Consider the following 10,214-nt stretch of genomic DNA (forward strand, 5'->3'; position numbering starts at 1 on the left):
GAAGGGGAGGGGCAGGAAGGAAAGGAAAGGGAGGAAAGGAGACATAAGATAAAATTATCTAAAGCACTTGTACATGCTAAATGAGCTAAAACTAAAGGCACAGGCTGAAAGGAAGCTAAAGAACTGTCTGAAGGCAAAAAAGAACCCAATAAACCCACCGCTCTCAATCCTCTCAAAACACAATAATGAATAAAGAACTCAGTCAAGTATAATGGGAGTGTGAGAGTAATGAGGTACCATTGCTGTCCTGCTCCTGCTGAGTGCATGATAGAATATGCTTCTCTCAGAGACTGTGGAGTGAGGAAATAAACTCTAGCGCAGTAGATAAGGAAGATCATCCACAGTCCGTGGAAGGCCAGAAACTCCATCAATGCTGATATTATGCTCTAGAATCAGTTTCTTTTTTTCCCCCCACCCCAGTTCTTGCAAAGTCCTGTTACTCAAATAGCAAACTCTATTTTTGAACTAAACTGAACATACCTTCTTGATTTGAAGATATGGATGGATGGGATTGAGAGTCATCCTCATACAATACCACAAGGTTCTCCAATATTTACATGGAAATATGTCCAACTTCCCAGGAGCCAGGCCTCAGAAAATAATGCCTGAAATTGTGAATGCTGTAGGATACTGGTGGGGCTGTGATAGGTTAAAATTTTGGATGGGATTTAGAGTCATCCTCATACAATACCACAAGGTTCTCCAATATTTACATGGAAATATGTCCAACTTCCCAGGAGCCAGGCCTCAGAAAATGATGCCTGAAATTGTGAATGCTGTAGGATACTGGTGGGGCTGTGATAGGTTAAAATTTCTGTGAGTCTAAATACCTAGTTACATGTGAATAAGTGAACATATCATTAAATCTTCTTTTTTTCCCAAAATTTCTCCTCAAAAGATCAAGTCTTTAGACAAGTCCCAAGCATCTGAGGAGTTCATTGCAGCATCAACATTTCTAAATAGCTTTACTAAATCAAGTTGAAACTGATACTGAAAATGTTACAGACCACCAATACCTAGTTCTTAATTAATCCTATCTTCTTTGGCTTCTTTTTTCTTTCTTGGTCATTCTCAAAAGATTAATTTCTTTCAGAAGTCTCTTTTCCCAGTGTCCTCATAGATTCCATAGAAATGCTCAGCATTTGTCTCCAAACCTCTCATAACACTAGCACTGCAGTTCTATTTCTGTGGTCTTTCACTTGATGCTAATCTGTCCCTGTTCTTTTCTTTACATATTCATTCTCTTGTTTTCCTGATTAAAATTCTGTTCATCGTGACTCAAAATTCAAACCCTAATTACTTGTCAAAGCCATGAAATCTCTCAGAAGAAGTCTCCTTGTGGTGCCTGTCCTCCAAATGGTGCCATGTGTTTGTGTTGACTCTAACCAAATCTGTAGAGAAAACATTGAGCTAACAGAATTATTTTAGTATTCAAAGGCCTTTTGTTGAATCAAAATGAAATCATGCTTATTTTTTTTAATTATACTACATAAAAGTATTTTCTCCCAAATGAAAAAAAAATGGATTTGCTGGAGGAGCATTCTTCTGGGCCAGTAGCTAACAATGGCTGGAATTGATCCCCTCCCCTCACATGTCCTAGCTTCCCTGCCAGGTAATTAAAGCTCCTTAGCAAGCTGTCCCCAGCTGCAAACCATAGTGTCTGAATCTAGATCTCCTTCTGGCTCTATAAATTTACTAAATAGTAAAGGGGCTCAAATCCTGGCCCGTTTGAAATGTCATAACCCTTTCTTACTGCAGTAAATACTAGCAAGAAAAACATGAAGTTAATAAAAGCATTATCACTGTCATTTTACAAGACAGTTCCTCAGAGTTCACTAGGAGCAGTGGTCTTTTTATGTTTCTTGGCATTTGAGTCAAGAGGATATGCCTCTTTAGCAGCTTTGTTGCTTCTGCGCTATGTTTGTCAAGCTTAGTTCATAGCCATTTGTTACTGGGGATAGATAATCTGAGATTTTTTTTATTATTTCTCTGAAATATTGTTCATTGTGTTGTTTTTAACATAGCACCATCAAGGTAACTTGCTTTATAGATGCATTAAAATTGGTGTCCTTGCTTCACAAACGTCCAACGTCATCAGGAAGAAAACAACTGATGACAATATATGAACTCTGGAACAGCCTCAATGAAGTCTAACTATTGTCTCTGTTACTAATGGAAATCATTTAAAAACCATCAAGAATCACCTAGTTCATCCTCTGACCCAAACCATGATTTACTAGAATATCTGCTAGGCATGAACATGGATAGCCTAACCTGCTCTAAAATAACTCTGAAGAGGCAGATCTGGACCCTCTGTAGAAGATCTGTGTCCATGACTTACTATCTACCAGAAAATACTTCTAGCGTCGTAACTTGAATCTTCTGTGCTGCAATTGTAATCCCTTACTTGCTATGTCATTTCCCATGAGCGATCAGGTGAAATTCAATGTAAATAAAAGAAAAGTGGTGCAGCCGGGAAAAAAATTCTAACTTTAAACAAATTTTGCTCTCTGAGCTGACCATCGCTATTGAGAAACAAAGTCCCAAAATATGATCTGTGAGAATGTGGAATATTCACAGAAATCAAAAAGCAAGATGTTAAGAATTATTAGGAAAGCAGTAGTGAATTAAACAGAAAATATTAGGCATAGTGTGCCTCCAAGAAGTGCTCACTACAGTTCTAAAGGGAGATAGCAAAACAGGAAAGGTTACAGAGGTGACTATAAAAGGTATGGAACCACTAAACCGTAGTGGTGTACAAGTGAATAGACAGTCAGAAAGATAACTGAGAGTATAAAGGTCTACAAAAAAAATGAGTGGTTAGAAAATACAATTAGCAATTGTTATTATTAGCTCTCTTATACAACACAAGAGCAACAGGACATTAAATGAAACTAGCAGATGAATAGATAAAAACAACAGAGGTGGATTTTTATACACTATTCAGTGAACTTCTCGGTGCAGAAAGTTACAGATTTTAATTTCCATACTTCAAAAGGAGACTGGACAAATTCAAGAAAGCAAGCTCATCTGAGGGAAAACCTTTAAGTACTGTGCTATATGCAAGAGTATTATATACAACTGTATACAACATACCTTTTAAATATTTATTGTGTATAACACAGTTGTATTATACAATTCTATAATGCAGATGTAGTATACACAGTGACAATCTCTCTATCTCAGGAAGCCCACAAATCATTATTTTGTGGGTAGATGCCATGAAAGTACTTTGAAGAAGTATTACTGTGACTGTTCTGTTCTTTTTCCCTTTTCCAAACCTACTGACCTCTGTTTTCCTGGGGATTTTTGTTGTTGTTTTCTTGTTTTTTGTTGTTGTTTATGATTTTTTTTCCCTCAAGGGAAACTTGCCGTATTCAGTTGGGCAGGAGAAACCACTGTCTGGAGTGTTTCACAAAAAGTCATCTGACTAGAGGGATTCCACCACACATTCCTACCAAGTTTGAAGTCTAGATGCTGCCATGGGCACAGGACTAGCAAAACCTTTTCTCTGCTCCACTGGTGCCTTTTTCAGTAGGTGGGAGAAAAAGGAATGTCAAAGTGAGAACTGCTGAGGTTGCAGAGTGTCTCTGTCTCCACACCGAGTTTGAACGAGAACGACTGCCATGTTGTGCATGATGTACGTTGAGGTAATGAAAGGTATGGATGTAGGTAGTATGGTGGAGGGATCATCTGAGGCCTGGTATGTGTGATGCAGAAATATGGCTGGAAAAAGGTGATGGAACTGAGGCAACTAGCCTCTGGTAGTACAGCTTGGCTTATCTCCATTAGCATCTTGTCCTGCAGCTTGTGATTTGGAGTGATTCATTACAGGGATTCATGTCCTCCACAGTCATGATATTCAGCTGTTCTGCGCATCAAAGTGGCTGTCTCCAAAAGTCCAGGACAAAACCCTACTAATGAATTCTCATGGTCTGGATGCACACTGAAGAGTAATTATGCATGTTCATGCAAAGCATAGCTCAACATATTCTTCCCATAGTTGAGGACTAGCATACACTCTTCCAGGTGCCTCTCTTGCCTCCATCTGTTTGCACAACCCCCTGAGCCAGTCATCCATCGCTGCCCTTATGCCCTGATTCTGTGATTTCCAGAAACACTAGTCCTGGTACCAGATGTTGGAATCTGGTAATTTGTGATAGTCCACGTGCTTGGGAGGTGTCTTTGCCAAGAGGTAGCTAGGCTGAGGTATCTGAGGCCAAACCTGCCACATGTCATGTGCTTCCTCTGACAAGCGGCATAGTAACCTCTTTTGAAGACAGGATGCTGAGCTAGATGGATCATTGATCTGACCCTATCCAGCCAATCTCATATTCTAATAATCAGGAGGAAAAGATTATTCCTGATTGTGCCACAGTTTCTTCTTGAAGTCATCTCTCCCACAGCAGCAGTTGTAGAAGACCTCATTTAAGCTAATGGCTAATATCCTAGTTTCTTTAAAAAGTAAATTGTCTCAATCAAGCTCGAAAATATAGTTCGTGTACTGAGTTAGTTTAATTAGGGCATTGTAGTCTCTGTAGGCAGCAGCTCACATCAATTCTGGCCACATTTTACTCTCCATGGCCTCAGTGAGCTCATATCCTTTTATAGCTAGATCATCAAGGAGCAACCTTCAGACTTCTGTTTGTAGTTTAGGTTTGAATTCATATCTTCAGATCCACAGCAGATTTGCCTAAACTTCAGTGGCTTTGTGTTAGTACTAGTCACAAGAACACTAATCAGTGGATTTTGGTGCAGTTGTAAAGTTACAGAATGTCAGAAGCTAAATGTTCTCTTTCAGAAGCTAGAGAGAAGAGCAACAAAACAGCTACTGCACTGGTCATTCTGAATGTGGTATTGAGAACTATCAGTTTACTGTACACAGAAAAAAACCTGTGAACCAAATTCTTTGCTGGCATAACTGTACAAAAGTTTTGAACTTGGCTTTCCTCCTACAGAATTGATTCTGAAGGATTCAGTGGAAAAAACAGGAGAAAAATGGAAATACTGTATGACTATCTTTTTCCTATAATTCATTTATCATGGCTTCCTGTCCAGTGTTTTATTCAGTGTATTTTTAAATAATTGAAAGAATTTCAGGATGTTAAGTATGCACAATCTTATAAAAGTCCATCTGGAACTGGGATTTTTGAGGCAAGGTATCTAGGGGCCAAACATGCCAGCAAAAGACAGCAGTCCGGTTAAGGCATGGGAAAAGCATGACTAAGCCATACTTGTTTCTGTAGGCAGTGAAGAATGTATGGCATCGTATCTGTAACAGATACTAGATACATCCTCGCTGCATTTTAACTCTTAGATACCTCTTTTTGCAGATTGCTGCTATCTCCTGCAGGAACACAGCTGGTCTGTAACTATCACTCTGTGAAATGCCTTGGAATAGAAGATGGACAAGTAACTACCTCACTGGGTTCCTACTGTTTAAGACCATCTCTAGTGTAAAAGGTTTTAGAAGAGGAAAATGTGTTCTCATTGTCATTTAGGCTTGAAGTCTATTGTGTTTTTCAAATACAGTATGTGAAGATTTCCCTTTGTTTGAGAACAATTTGAAGAAGAGGTTCCCATTGTTCAAAGAAAGTCTACAGAGAGCTGCACAGCCAAGGCATAAACAATACTCTAGGAAAAAACAAACGTTAAATGCCACAAGGGGTACATTAAGACCCCTTTAAGAGGGTTACAAGCCGTCCCTTTAAGAGGGTTACAAGCTGTTTTCACAGTAGGCAAAAGATTTTCCATTATGGTCAGCACTGTCTCAGCTGAACAACTTAAAGCAAAACACATGGAAAACAATATAGGCATCTGAAAGAGCCTTTCTGTACAAACACTGTCCTATATAATTAGTATTAGTCATCTAATAGTGAACTAACATTACCAGTTGCGGTAACAGAGTCTAGAGCATAGGCAAGCCTTGAGTTTGTAGGAGCCATTTGTGAGAAAGGACAGAACATATGAGAACTCCAGAAAAACAGTTCTGTGTTCAAGTACTAGAACTGGAACTGCAAGTGTGAGTTAAAAACTGCAGATTTCCTTTTAGTTTCTAGCACCAGATCTTCCTGTACAAGAATGTATACACTTGTGGTGGGCCTTTACCAATAAAACAGTGGCATCTGACTATGTCAATTACTCATTTTAGAAAAAAATGGAACCTCTCCTAGGAATCCTAATTACTTGTAAATCACCACAACCCTAACAGGAACAGTGTCTCTTTAAAACTGTAAATAGGCAGCTAATTGTGTATAGCACTTGACTTATCAAGGTTCATGATTGATTCGTAATTCTTTTGTAGATGCAGCTAGTATCAGCTCCAGGAGAGGTGACAGAGATAAGAAAATAAGGATCCTAGCATTGGCTGAAAGGATTAGTAATGGATTAAAAAGCAAGACAACAGGGTTTTTGAAGAACCTATTGTACAAGTCCCAACAGTGGTTAAACCTCTCTTTTATACTGACATTCCTAAAAAATAGAAGGAATACTACTGGGAGTATTACTGGGATTTGGGGCCAAAGCTGATCAAACTGTCATCACCAAAACCAAGGAGACTTGTATTCTTAAGGTATTTAAAAAGCGATCCACAACACCTACTGGTATGCCTTCCACATAGGCATTACAATACCGAAAAAGTAGCCATCTGGCCTTAGCAAGTGAGCCAGAGCATCTAAGTTAGGAACCAAGGCAGACAATGTGGAGTTAAGACATGGAACACTTGACGAGGTGCAAGACAAGTGCAGGAGTCTAAGCGAGCACTAGCACTAGGGTGCAGTGGTGGTTCCTGAAAGCAGAAAGAGCATCCTAGGATTCACTTGATTTTCTTTACACAGCATAAGCATGTGCCAGGGCATCTCCAAAGAGCAATCTAGAAAGCCTGGATACTAGAATGCAGGAGTAAGCCCACAGAAAAGCAGGTGGTTGAACTCCACTCCTTCTCTTCTGTTAGAGGTGGGAACCTATATTAAGTGCCTCCTTCAACTTTGAGTCCTACATCCTCTTCCACACACAAGTGCTTTTTTGAGCAACATTCACATCTTTCAACAGTCTAGTTATCAGAGCACTCATCTAGGAAATATGCAAATTAGATTCAGCATCTTCATCAATCCCAGGGGATGCAAACTATCTACTCCTCCTTCCAGAACAGCACCTTGATCTCCAGGCTGTAGAGGTAAGTGGAGCAGGGTACCCACAGCACATCCCTCTATGTGGAGTCTCTAGGAAGTTATGAGGGCAGACACATGGGGTCAAAAGATGTGTCCCCAGAGAGATTCTGCGTGTCACAGCTGAGTAGTTTGTAAAGCAAAGACCTGGGTTCCTTCCCCTCACACAGCTTACAGAATCATTGAATAAAACTAGAAATAACCCTGTGAACAGAAACCACAATCCTCCAACTCCTCTTGCCGAGGAGCAAGTTATATCTACCACCATATTTTTGTATAAAAGTGATTCTTGTCAGTCAGTGCCAAATTCTGGTCTGGTAGCTTTTGCTATCCTGAGATTTACATAGAAATAGGCATCTGGGTCCCCAGAGTACGAGGATCTGAGCAAGTGTCTGGATAGCAAGCTGTAGGCACTTCCAGGATGAGGTTGCCATAGGAGTTAGGGCTTTAGGATCGCCTATTGGCATACATTTCAAGCACATTATACTTTAGATTCAAAAGTGAGCAAGCACATGTCCTGAGATACTCTTAACAGTGATCATCCTGTGCTTCCTGGCCCAGACTGCTAGTAATGGAGAAATCGAAGGGTCTTTGACGGTCTGTGTGGAAAGAGAATTGTCTCACTCCTAGAACTTACCTTGCTATGTTAGCTATTCCAACAGAGAAAAAAAAGAAGAAAAGATTTATAAGGCTAACTCAGGGAGATGGCTAAGATCATTGTAGAGATCAAATAGCATCAAGGTAACAGGAGTCCAGGAAAGAGGAACATGAGGAGGAGGAGGAAGCAACAGTAATTAGATTCATTGTTCCACAACAAAGGAAAGGATGCTGACAGTTTGCACCCAACCATGTGCTAGTCTGTCATTGCCATACCAGTGTATGCTATCGCATGTCACCCTGTCCTGTTCAAAGAATAAACCCACCAGAGTTGCTAGTGTGTTAATTGTTAGTTTTCATATTAATATAGTGGTGCATAGTTGGCCTGCATCAGACATGAATCGTGATGATGATGTCAGACATCTGTGGGAAGAGAGGGCAAAATGTCCTTCAACATCAGAAACTTCTGTGTCAGCTGAATGCAACCTTCTACGCTTTGATTCATGCCAAGGATTCTGCATGTGCAGCATTTTTTTATGTTGCTTGATAATGCATGTCCAAAGACATTTTATTGGAACCCTCTTTCAGTGCATGCCAGCTGTGTGATCAAGTACTTTGAAAAGTTCAGTGCTGTTCAGTACTATAGGCTTTCAAGGAACCAAGCCATCAGGAACTGATTTACAGCCCAGCTCTTTCCTTGCTGCCAAGTTTCACCCCTGATGAGATGCAGAATCCCTGAGGGCCTGGTCTTATACCACGTTAGTAAGTATAGCATTGAAAAAATGATGTTTTTAAAAATCTCTTTAACTGATAACGCTACCCAGTCACTTTCCAGGCTTCCTTAACTCTCCCTCTGTCATTCTGATTTAAAATGGATTTTGTTCCTTCAGGAATACACAGTAATTCCCAGTGGTGATTGTTACTGATAACATATAATAGAGCTCAGCTGTGTTGGTCCTGGATTTCTAATCAGCTTAATAAGGATAGAACTTCTGTCAGAGAATTACAGTAAGCCTGTTTCTTATTCAAAATCAGACATGCAACTTGCCCCTCCCAAATATTTTAATATAATTTTCATTAAAAATGGGTAGAAAAAAAAAGAGGTGGCCACTTTTCACCTACAGGGCATGTCTTTTACTAATCCTTGAAGGTAGCAAAAGGAGTTGAACAAGCGTGAACATGAACAACTTACCACAAGGCAAGTTTACAACACAGTATCTAATTCACTTGCAGAACCTGTGAGAATGTTTTCACCCTACAGTAAATGTGAGGTAGCTTAGCCTGTTTTCACTGAGGCACAAACCACTTGACACTTAACCTGCACTATAAAGAACAGTCACTGCAGGGTGACTAATGCTTTGCATAGACACAGCTCCTCTCACTTATTAGTAACTTGTTTGTGTTCTAAGTATCAGAGATGTTATCATCAATGTGGTCTCCTTGTGATTCATAAAAACTGTAAATGGAAGTCAGAAGCAGTGTCTGAAGTTTTAGACCAATATTTATCAGATTTGAGTTCATTTTCTAGAACTGTCACAGGCTTCCTGGTGACCTTTAGCAAATTACTTTGGCTTAGCTCCTTCCTCAGAGATGATTAGTCCCACACTTCCACTGAATTCATGATTAACCATTTTTGAGGATCTAGGATTAATCGGTCATTTCCTCAACTGAGGAACAAAGGCAGGAGGCAATAATGGGCTCTTTTACTTTTTTGCTATACTACTTGTAGTCTCTTTGGGTATAAACTGCAATCACTTTTATGAACTGCAATGTAGTACAGATTTACCTAGCTTTAAAATAGGTGTTATCTTTTTTTTTTTCTTTTCTTTTTTTTTTTTCCCAAAGTGAAAAGTGAAACCTTCACATTGGTAGCGCATGCTTTGATGTTTTGTAGAGGTACAAGCTATCGTACCCCTCTGCTGGGTGTCATTTTGAAATGAAACCGGCTCATTTTAAATTGGTAAAAAATGCCAGCTACTGATTATCATGTTCACATGCTTATCCAGCTCTTTGACCCAAGAGGATTATTTATCACATTTGGTCAGCATTCAGTAAAGAATCAAGTTCTCTGTGATACTCACTTTGGATGTCCATGAATAAAATAATGAACTTAAATCTCCTGAACTGGATATGTAGCTATTCTGAAAAAAATAACCTTATTTTCATTCTAGGCACAGTGCAGATACCTCAAACCATTGCACATTTATAAATCAGTGAGAAGATAGATTGATTCAAAACCTGAGCTGGAAGCACCTTTCCTGGCTGTAATCTCTGTAATGAGCCACCAAACTGCTTTTCAACATGACAAATTGGCTCCATTCAAGATAATTTTCTGTATAGGGCAGAGACACCTTGTGATTAGGGTTCAGTTGTTTGAAAAGGTACTAACCCTTTCTAAAATAAAAGTTCAAAATCTCATGGAAAAGTCACAAAGAAGGGGTCAGTCATTCA

The sequence above is a fragment of the Rhea pennata genome, chromosome 1 (genome assembly GCF_028389875.1).
Source record: "Rhea pennata isolate bPtePen1 chromosome 1, bPtePen1.pri, whole genome shotgun sequence".
Classification (NCBI taxonomy): Eukaryota; Metazoa; Chordata; class Aves; order Rheiformes; family Rheidae; genus Rhea; species Rhea pennata.